This window comes from Fragaria vesca, linkage group LG3, assembly GCF_000184155.1.
Source record: "Fragaria vesca subsp. vesca linkage group LG3, FraVesHawaii_1.0, whole genome shotgun sequence".
Taxonomy (NCBI): Eukaryota; Viridiplantae; Streptophyta; class Magnoliopsida; order Rosales; family Rosaceae; genus Fragaria; species Fragaria vesca.
This window is the reverse complement of record NC_020493.1, coordinates 19746957-19755841: the sequence shown is the minus strand read 5'-3', so window position 1 is coordinate 19755841 and position 8885 is coordinate 19746957.

Sequence of the window (8885 nt, the reverse complement as noted above, 5' to 3'; positions counted from 1 at the left end):
TACTCTCTCTCTCTCTCTCTCTCTCTCTCTCTCTCTCTCTCTCTCTCTCTCTCTCTCTCTCTCTCTCTCTCTCTCTCTCTCTCGCTCGCTAGCGTTAGAGAGGAGGCGGCTCCGCTATTTTCTAAATTTCTAATATGTTTACTTAAGAATTTAGTTGCCATGTTTCCATTCATCAAGCATAAAGTTATAGGCAATTAATTATTTTCCTTTAGTTTGAATTTTATATTGTCTGCAAAAAATAAAAAAATAAAAAAATTTAGCGACTCTTATCATTTTAAATTAAAATAAGAGTAAAATAATACATCAAATATAAACTCTTTCCAGAACCACATAAGTCATATGAGGGGTCTCACTCTGCTAAAGTTTTGTCATCGCAACAACCTCTTCGAGCACACATATGGGTGCAGCGACCATTTTGGAAAAGAGTCGTCGTTTCCAACATTGAATTCTACTAGGGGTGGGTGGCTTCGGCCTCTTCCTTTTTCCTTTCTTCTTGTTGGTCTGCAATCATCCTCACATGCACTATGTTGCACTAACGGCATGTGGTGGCGGGGTCTGGGTAAAGTAGCAAGTTTTTGGATGGTTGAGTATGGTGGAGTGGGATATTGTGTCGGTTTCATCTTGGTGGTGTTCAGATCTAGATGTTTTGTGGTTGTTGTCTTTGTCAGGCTGTCTTGATGGCGTCGCTACGTGGTGTTATAGAAAACATAGAGGTAGAGCTGCTGTCTTCCGTGGCTAGGGAGAGGTATGGTAGCTCACTGACATAGTGATAGTTGTGGTAGCCAACATTTTGGTCTAGGTGCCCAAAGCATATCTTCGTGGGCACGCTCATGGGCCTTAGGGCCTTATGTTCTGTTGGTATAAGGATGTTTTACAATCCTTTCGAACGAAGAAAACACCTTAAAATGCAGTTGTTGGTTGTAAAGAACAAGTTTGAAGACACCAAAATATCTCATGTAACTCGAGTACATTTATGCATATGCATAAGTTTTTCACAAAGGATAACAGCTTTGCTTGTTATCCTAATGACTGGATCCATGTTTCCAGCCATCTTGAGTCTTCTTGATGTTTGATACTTAGAGAACATATATTCTTTGTTTTATTTGAGATCCTATTGTGTTTAAATTCAAATTGACAACTGAGTATGTGTTATGCCTTGCCGTTCAAATCAGTCTGGGTTGGGATATTTGTTTCCAACCCGTGACCCAATGGTTGAGTGCCCTAAGGCTCCAGCTAGCTTTGTGATACACAAACGAAGGTTAAGCTGGGAGTTGATTCAATGACTTTATCAAGCTTTACTGAGTCATGGTCCACTTATAGACTGAGTAATATGTTCATCTCGAATCAAGATTCATCTAGCCAAGATTCATCTTAAATCAGATCAGGTCGTTTTTCAATCAGACAAGTTGATATTTGCGCCTTTAATATATGCATTCCAAACAAGTCTAGAAGGCAACATATTCTCATAAGAGCCCAACAACCCAACATAGGCGCAATACACACAACGCAACACTACAAACACAAAAATGCAACCTCCGATGAAAAGAAAGTGGCCACCGCACCACCAAAGCAGCTAGGCAAGCTAGATCGATCTAATTGAAAGTGCATGGAAGAGACCTATGCCAATTTCGACACTCCAATCCTCAAAGTTCTAAACGAGCCGAAACATCGAGGCTCGGAATGGAAAATTCACTAGGCCAAATAAGGGAGTCAAACTCCATCGAGTCGAACTCATAACAAGCCACATCGGGTGTCAGAGGAAACAAGAAAATAAAAACTAAAGAGATGTTGCAGCCCTTGGAAGAAAATTGAGCACAAGGACTCATGTTTCTAGATCTAACCTATATCTTACAACACCGAAGACCCACTAATCACAAACCTTGATCACTTCCACCCATGTCCATAAAGGCCGCTACCAACAAAACCTTCACAGTTGCCAAGAACCACCTTAACGACCTCCATCAATAGATGTGCCACATGTAGACGCACAACTGCCCCCAATCTGCAACACCTCGATCAGAGTCTAATATGAAGATATCACAAAGGAGAGTGTCGACTCATAAAAAAAAATCGCTATCCTCCTCTAATGACAAAAGGTGCGAGGCCAGGAGAAAATTGGCCATAGCACCGCCTAATCTACACTACTAGTCCGCTCTCGAACCGATATGCAGCGGCTAGAAATGTTGCCTGCAATCGGCCGAGAGAGGTAACAAGAACTCTCTTGCTTTGGGTTTTCTTGTATTCTTGTTCGAACTTCTTATTGTATATTGTTTAGCGAATTTACGTTAAAATGTTACAAGAATATGGCTTCCAATTAGGTATGCGAGCTTGTAGGACAACGGAAATGGAGCATGGAATCAATCATTTGAGTTGATAGATGGTCAATGGAATACATAATTACATTAGTGACTTGTGTGAAAAAGTGACAGGTGGTGGAATTCTTGCATGTATACAGGGTGGATGTAATATAGTAAATGGAAGAAAAAAGGTTGTCGTTCCCATGAGGATATTAGTTCAATTCAAATTATGAAATACCTAAACCAACTACACTAAAACACAAGATCACGATAACAATTTAAACAAACAAACAAGAAAATAAGTAAACAAACAATGATGAATGAATCTAGGGTGTCAGAATCAACCACTAACAATCCTATTTATGCTTTGATGCAACTAACAGACTCTTTCGTTTCTCTAGATGACAATTCTCGTATCTAAGTCCAGGTACGGCACTTAGACCATAGTTTTTCTTAAGTGTATAATTCTCTCTAGGTACGACAGAGGTCGTATATCCTAGCATTCAATCTATCCAGTTACGACATAAATTTAACATGTAAAACTCATTACGTTCTAGAAAACAAGAGAATCATGCAAACCATTACTTCAGTTATGACAATAATGTAATTCACAACTCTTAATTATAAGAAGCTAATTTAAATTATATTGCAGTTACGCCTCAAATTCATCTTCTAATTACTAGATACAAAGTCCTAAGGTGATCAATCAAAGAACTCAAACATATACCATCGATTAAAATAGTGACTAAGAATTTATCATAAAGAAACTATAAATCTATTAATCAATTATCAAAAATATAAACAATCATGCTAGGGTATCATCATAACCATAGAAAAGGTTTAACAAAACATGATTAAAGAAAACATAACGAAAACATAAAAAGAATGGAAAAGTGAAGGATGGATGGATGGTCTCTGCTCCTTTAGGCATCTACAATGTGCTCTCGAGACCTCTCTTCATGTGAAATTCATGCTCCCTTAAATAGAGAAGTTTCCTGCTCATATTTGATTTCAAGTTTTTGTGTAAGACTTGGATTCAGACTCCTTTCACCTTGAGATATCTCTTGTAGAACTGGGAATACATGTACTGCTTGAATCCTCATCTGCATTATTGTCCTTAAAACTTTAGGATTGGTGGTCTTGTGTGATGGAACTTGAGTTCTCCACAAATGCTTGCAAATCCTAAAAGATTTTCTGATCTGACCTATCTTCATTCAACGATCATAACTCTATCTAAAAGTATCGAAATCGAGATCCGTAAAATTCTACAGAAAATAGACATCTGCAGATTTTCATTGATATAAGGCTCATAGTCTGATTTGATCTAAATCGTTCCCAGTAATTCAGCGAAGTCGGATGTTTTTCTCATACAGATTATGACACTTGGGATTGCAATAGCCTTTCAATCCTTATTTGCGCATTTTAGCTCATTTCTTCTCTCTACGACACAAACCTACAAAAACACTAAATTAACGTAAATAAGTCAAAAGAAGAGAACTAAACACAATTCTCAAGCATAAGAGGCTTAGAAATATAGGATAATATAAGCACATCAACAGGCACTAGTAGATTACTTCTTTTTTTTGTCGTGAAACAAATATCATAGAAGCCAAAAGGCATAAGGAGGCCCAAACAAAGCCATGAGCAAACAAACAAGCCTCTCAAAATCATCTCCTAAGAAGATTAAGACATGAGAAGAACATTACAATAACAAAACAAACTAAAGGCCCAAAAGCCTAAAACATTCAAACCCTAAACAAAACTTCTTCTTCATCTCTAACTTGCAGCAGCTATAAAATGTCGTCACCAGAGCTCTGATGAAAATCGTGAGCAAAGATTTGTACCCAGATGTGGTTTGCAGAGGTGAGGAGGCCAGAGCCGTCGTACATTCTCTCGTTGACCAATTACGAGAAAAACTCGTATAAGAGAGCGATAACAACCAAGCCAAAATAGATCTCAATAACAAAGCTTGAGATCTAAAGAGGTGGTTCCAAAAGATGATGGAACCTTCCATAGTAGGACAAGGTAGAGAAGAAGATAGAGCCTTATTCATGGTTTGAAGATCTTGAGGAGCAGAGGAAGAACAAGATTTGAGATTCAATATGAGAACAAATATGAGAATAAGCCTTAGAGATTTAGATCTAAGGACTAGAAACGGATTTGATCTATGGGAACCAAAACTAGATGCAAAAGAAGAGAAAAAACAAAGAAAAATCACCACTTGGGGTGAGAAATCACCACAGATGATGAGAGATCACCACCATGAGTGAAGAGAAACAAAGAAACAGAGGAGGTAAGGTTGCTGGTGAGATTGGGAAATTGGGTTTAGAGAGAGAACTTTAGGTCGACTCTCATTTGAAAATCAAAAAACCAACTAGTAGATTACTTGGTGCACCTTAAAATTTTATATCATAAAGTTTGTACCCTTTTTATTTGTTGTGGAACACAAACGAAATCATACATATTTAAATTTAAAGCAAGCAATACTTTATACATAACTATGTGATAATAGCTCATACTTATTCTTATAGGTTAGCCTAGGCAAAAATTAAAGAGTAATTAGTAAACTTGATGTCCGGTTATGATATTGTGTCAATACGTATAATCATTCCAAGTAGAGAGATATAGAATTTTTCATTAGAGATAACATTATCTCAAGTCAATATAAGTTTAATGTACTATGCGCACATAACACCTATTCTCTCTAAACCTAAGAGCGCTGCAGCGTTCCCAAAACCCTGACCCTACTCCACCAAATATCGCTGCCTCTCCATCACCAATCTCGCTGCATCCATGGCTTTCAAACTCCCGGAAATCATCCTCCCCTCCTCTTCTCCATCACCAACACCAAATCACTCGTCCTCTGCAACATCCTCTTTGCAGAATTCGAGCAAGTCTTTTGCTTCCTCATCGTCGATCCAATCTGCATCGATCGAGGATGTCACCAAGTCCTTTGCTGCGTCCTTGGCGTTTGCAAATTCAAAGGTTGTGGATCTCTCTCACCGCATCTCTGCTCCTAAAAGAGGTGTTGCGCAATCCTTTTTGATAGCGAAGTTGCTGAACTCAACCCTTCCAAGCTTGATGGAACTCAAGCGGTTCTGTGGAAGGGTATGGATCCTGGAGCGAAAATTTTAGATCCAGGAACGTTCGAATAATATATTCATCATCAACTTTGATCTCATCAAGGACATGAACAATGTTCTCTGAGGAGGACCCCGGTGGTACCAGCAGGTGCCGATTGTGATCCAACCATATGATGACGTCAAATCAATCAAGAGCTTCGCCATGGATTCTTTATTTTTTTGGGTACGTATTCAAAACATACCACCTAAGTATGAAATCCCTGAGAATTTTCCTAGTATTGCTTCTATTGCTGGTCGTTATATCGAGTATGATGACAAACTTTTCATAAGATCAAAGAAGGTGAGGATTAGGGTTGAGAAGAAACTCTCTGATCATATTCTTAACTCCAAAACCATCAAGTTAGCAACGGATGCTGAGGTAGGGATTGATTTTTACTTTGAAAATTGTTTGAGTATTTGTGATGCTTGTAACTTGGTGTTCCATGAAAATGGAAAATGCCGAGCAAACTCTGGTTACAGTACTGCAGGTCATTCTAATGTAGACATCATGCCAAACTCTACCTTTGTGATCAGCTTTGCATCCAAAGCTCTAGTACATGGAGCCTTCAAATTCCAAGGTTGAGTATCGCCTTCTACACCAATTGCTACCTCGGTCTTTAATCAAAAGAAAGACAAGATGCACAAGCGCCCTACCATTCTACAGAAGCCGGCACATGAACCTGAAGATGATGCCCTAGCTCTTATACATGTGAATGATCCTGATCGATCTTCTGACCAAAATGCATCGGAGCATGAACCTGAGGATGCCTTGATTGTTGGAGAGGGGTGCAAAAGAGGCAGACCTTCATGACTTGAGACCTCTCCCAAGAAGTTGAAGGTATTGATAGACTTGCTGCAATCACATGAAACTCATGTGCATACTAAGAGGATGAAACAACCTGACTTGCTGCTCTCTCGGCCAAAGCACTCGGCCTCACACCATGTCCAACCAAGATGACTTTGGTGGCAACTGAAGCTCAGAAGAAAAAGAGAGGACATCCCATTGGCTCCAAGAATTTGAAATCGAGAAGAAGTGTTAATCAGGAGGATCTGACTCCACCTGCAGCGCCCCCAAGCCCTAGTGTGAAGGGCAAGGAGGTTATGTGAAGTTCTGCTATTTCTTTTCTACTATTTCAGTTTTTGACTCTGTTTTCTATTGCGGAACAATTGCTCTTGGTCCATGCTTTTCACATGGGGGGGCTTTATTTTCTTGCTCTAGTTTAGTTAGAAACATTTGCCTATGATCTATTTGTTATTGGATTATAGGCTTCTTGTGAGCCGAAATTTGTAATGAGGATACAACCCTCATACAAATCAGATGATCTTGCTTGTCCTCTATGCGCATGACAACGGATCGATTCGTATTGTATCCTCTACTTGAGTTCTAATGACAAAATTGTCTTTAAGTTCAAAATAAAAAATGTACTATGCGCACATTTTATAATATAAATGTTAAATTCCCCAATCATACATCCTCATTGTTTTTTTTTCCTATTGTCTTTTTGGTACAATTATATCTTATTGTTTATTACAACACAACACCCTACAACCTCTAGAATAGATCTTGTTAAATTTCATAATAAAATTGGCCGACATCTGCATGAAAGCAAATTTTGTAGTTACCACTTCAATATGAGCCATGAAAGATCGTCGTAAAATGTCAAAATCGGAAAACCACTCGAAAGAAAATTACACAATATTATGAAATGTAAAAACATCTCCTAACTTTTTAGGTATTAAATGAAAAAGAATTGTTATCATGATCTGAGTTTACTCATCGTTTGACAATCCTCGTATTTATTGCTGCTAAGATGTTTCTTTGATGACATTTTTGCTTTAGCTGTAGACTAATGCTTAGTTTTCTTTTTTTTTCTATTTGGGTTTTTAGGACCCATTCTGTTAAAACCCAAAAAAAAAAATCCAAACTATAGTACAGCTTTTTCTTCATAATGATATAGTACAGCTTTCCCACTCTAATCAAACAAAAATATAATATTCCATAACAAAAATCAATCATTCGCGAAAATATCCCATGTTTAAAATCAACACCATCCGTCCGATCCGCACCAACCTTACTGGACAGCAATGAGAGCTTCCACGTGGAGAAACACGCGGCAGACCGGGAGTGGTGAGACGACGGGTCCGGGCAACCGGCTATGTCCGGTGGAGAAAGTAAAAAAGGAACGCAAATGATGAGTGGTGGTTGAAGTTCGTTACCAGAAATGGAAAATAAGTTAAACGAAGGTTTTTACTTTTTAAGGTAAGACAATTACCTTAATATGGGAAGCTACAAGTTAAAGAAGAAACCAATTTTATTCTTTTTCTTCATTTAATGTTTATTGCTTCGTTTTACTTTCCTCATTCCCTTCTGTCACATCTTGGTTTGGTTTCGGTGCTTTTCTTGTCAATCCTAATGACCTGTAATGTCACTAAAGTAGACAAATCACTTCACCTTTTTCTTTCATTTCTAATAGAAGATTTTAGATTACTTTCACGCACGTAATTATTCACTGTTTGGTAATTACTTAAAAAAAGAAATAAATTATTCAAATTATGACCCTAACTAAATAAATATCTAGATGCGCTGTTAAAGGATCCCTTCTAGTGAGGACTCTTAAGTTGATGACTAGTTGAAGACTTTTCGGTTTATGATTAAAAAGACCCATTTTTCGATCACATTTTGACATCTTATCCGTTCAGTTTTTAGGTTTATATGAGTATATCATTTCTACAAATTTTCAGCCAAATTGGTGTTCGTTAAGATAACAAACTAGATCAAATTAATGGATGAACCAAATCTGTCAAATATGAACCGTTCAAGTTCATAATTGATAAATCACACTTATGAATGCCTTAACAATTTTCAATATAACTAAAAATTTGGAAAAATGATCTACTCATAAATACCTATAAACTGAATAGTCAAGATGTGGATATAAGATCGAAAGGTGAGATAAGCCGAAAAGTCCTCGACATGTTCTCAACTTAATGGTCCTCATTAGAAGGGCTTCCGCGCTGCTAAATAGCTGAGGAAGTTTTTATGTGTCATTTGGTTCGCGAAAATTAACCATTAAGAAATGAAAGTTGTTCATTTCCTGCTTTTAAGAACGCTGAAGAAATTGAAATACTTTCCTGAAGGTTAGGAAAATGTGAGAGAAAGTTGTTCCTTCCAAAATCAATAGGAATCACTTTCTCATCTCATTTTCTTACCTTTATTACTCATAATATATTATTTTATTATTTTAATTAACAATTTTCCGGATGATTTTCTTTGTGTTACTAAACATTGAAACGGAAAGTTATCGATAAATTTCATTTCCTTTCTCTTTCCTTTCCCGTGAGAAAGACAAAATAATTACTTTACTTTCCACGAACCAAACAAATCTATCGGAGCGAACTTAAATCTCGAAATTTAGAGTTTCTTGTGACTATGGCAGATCTCCTTAGAGTGTTCAATCAAATACAT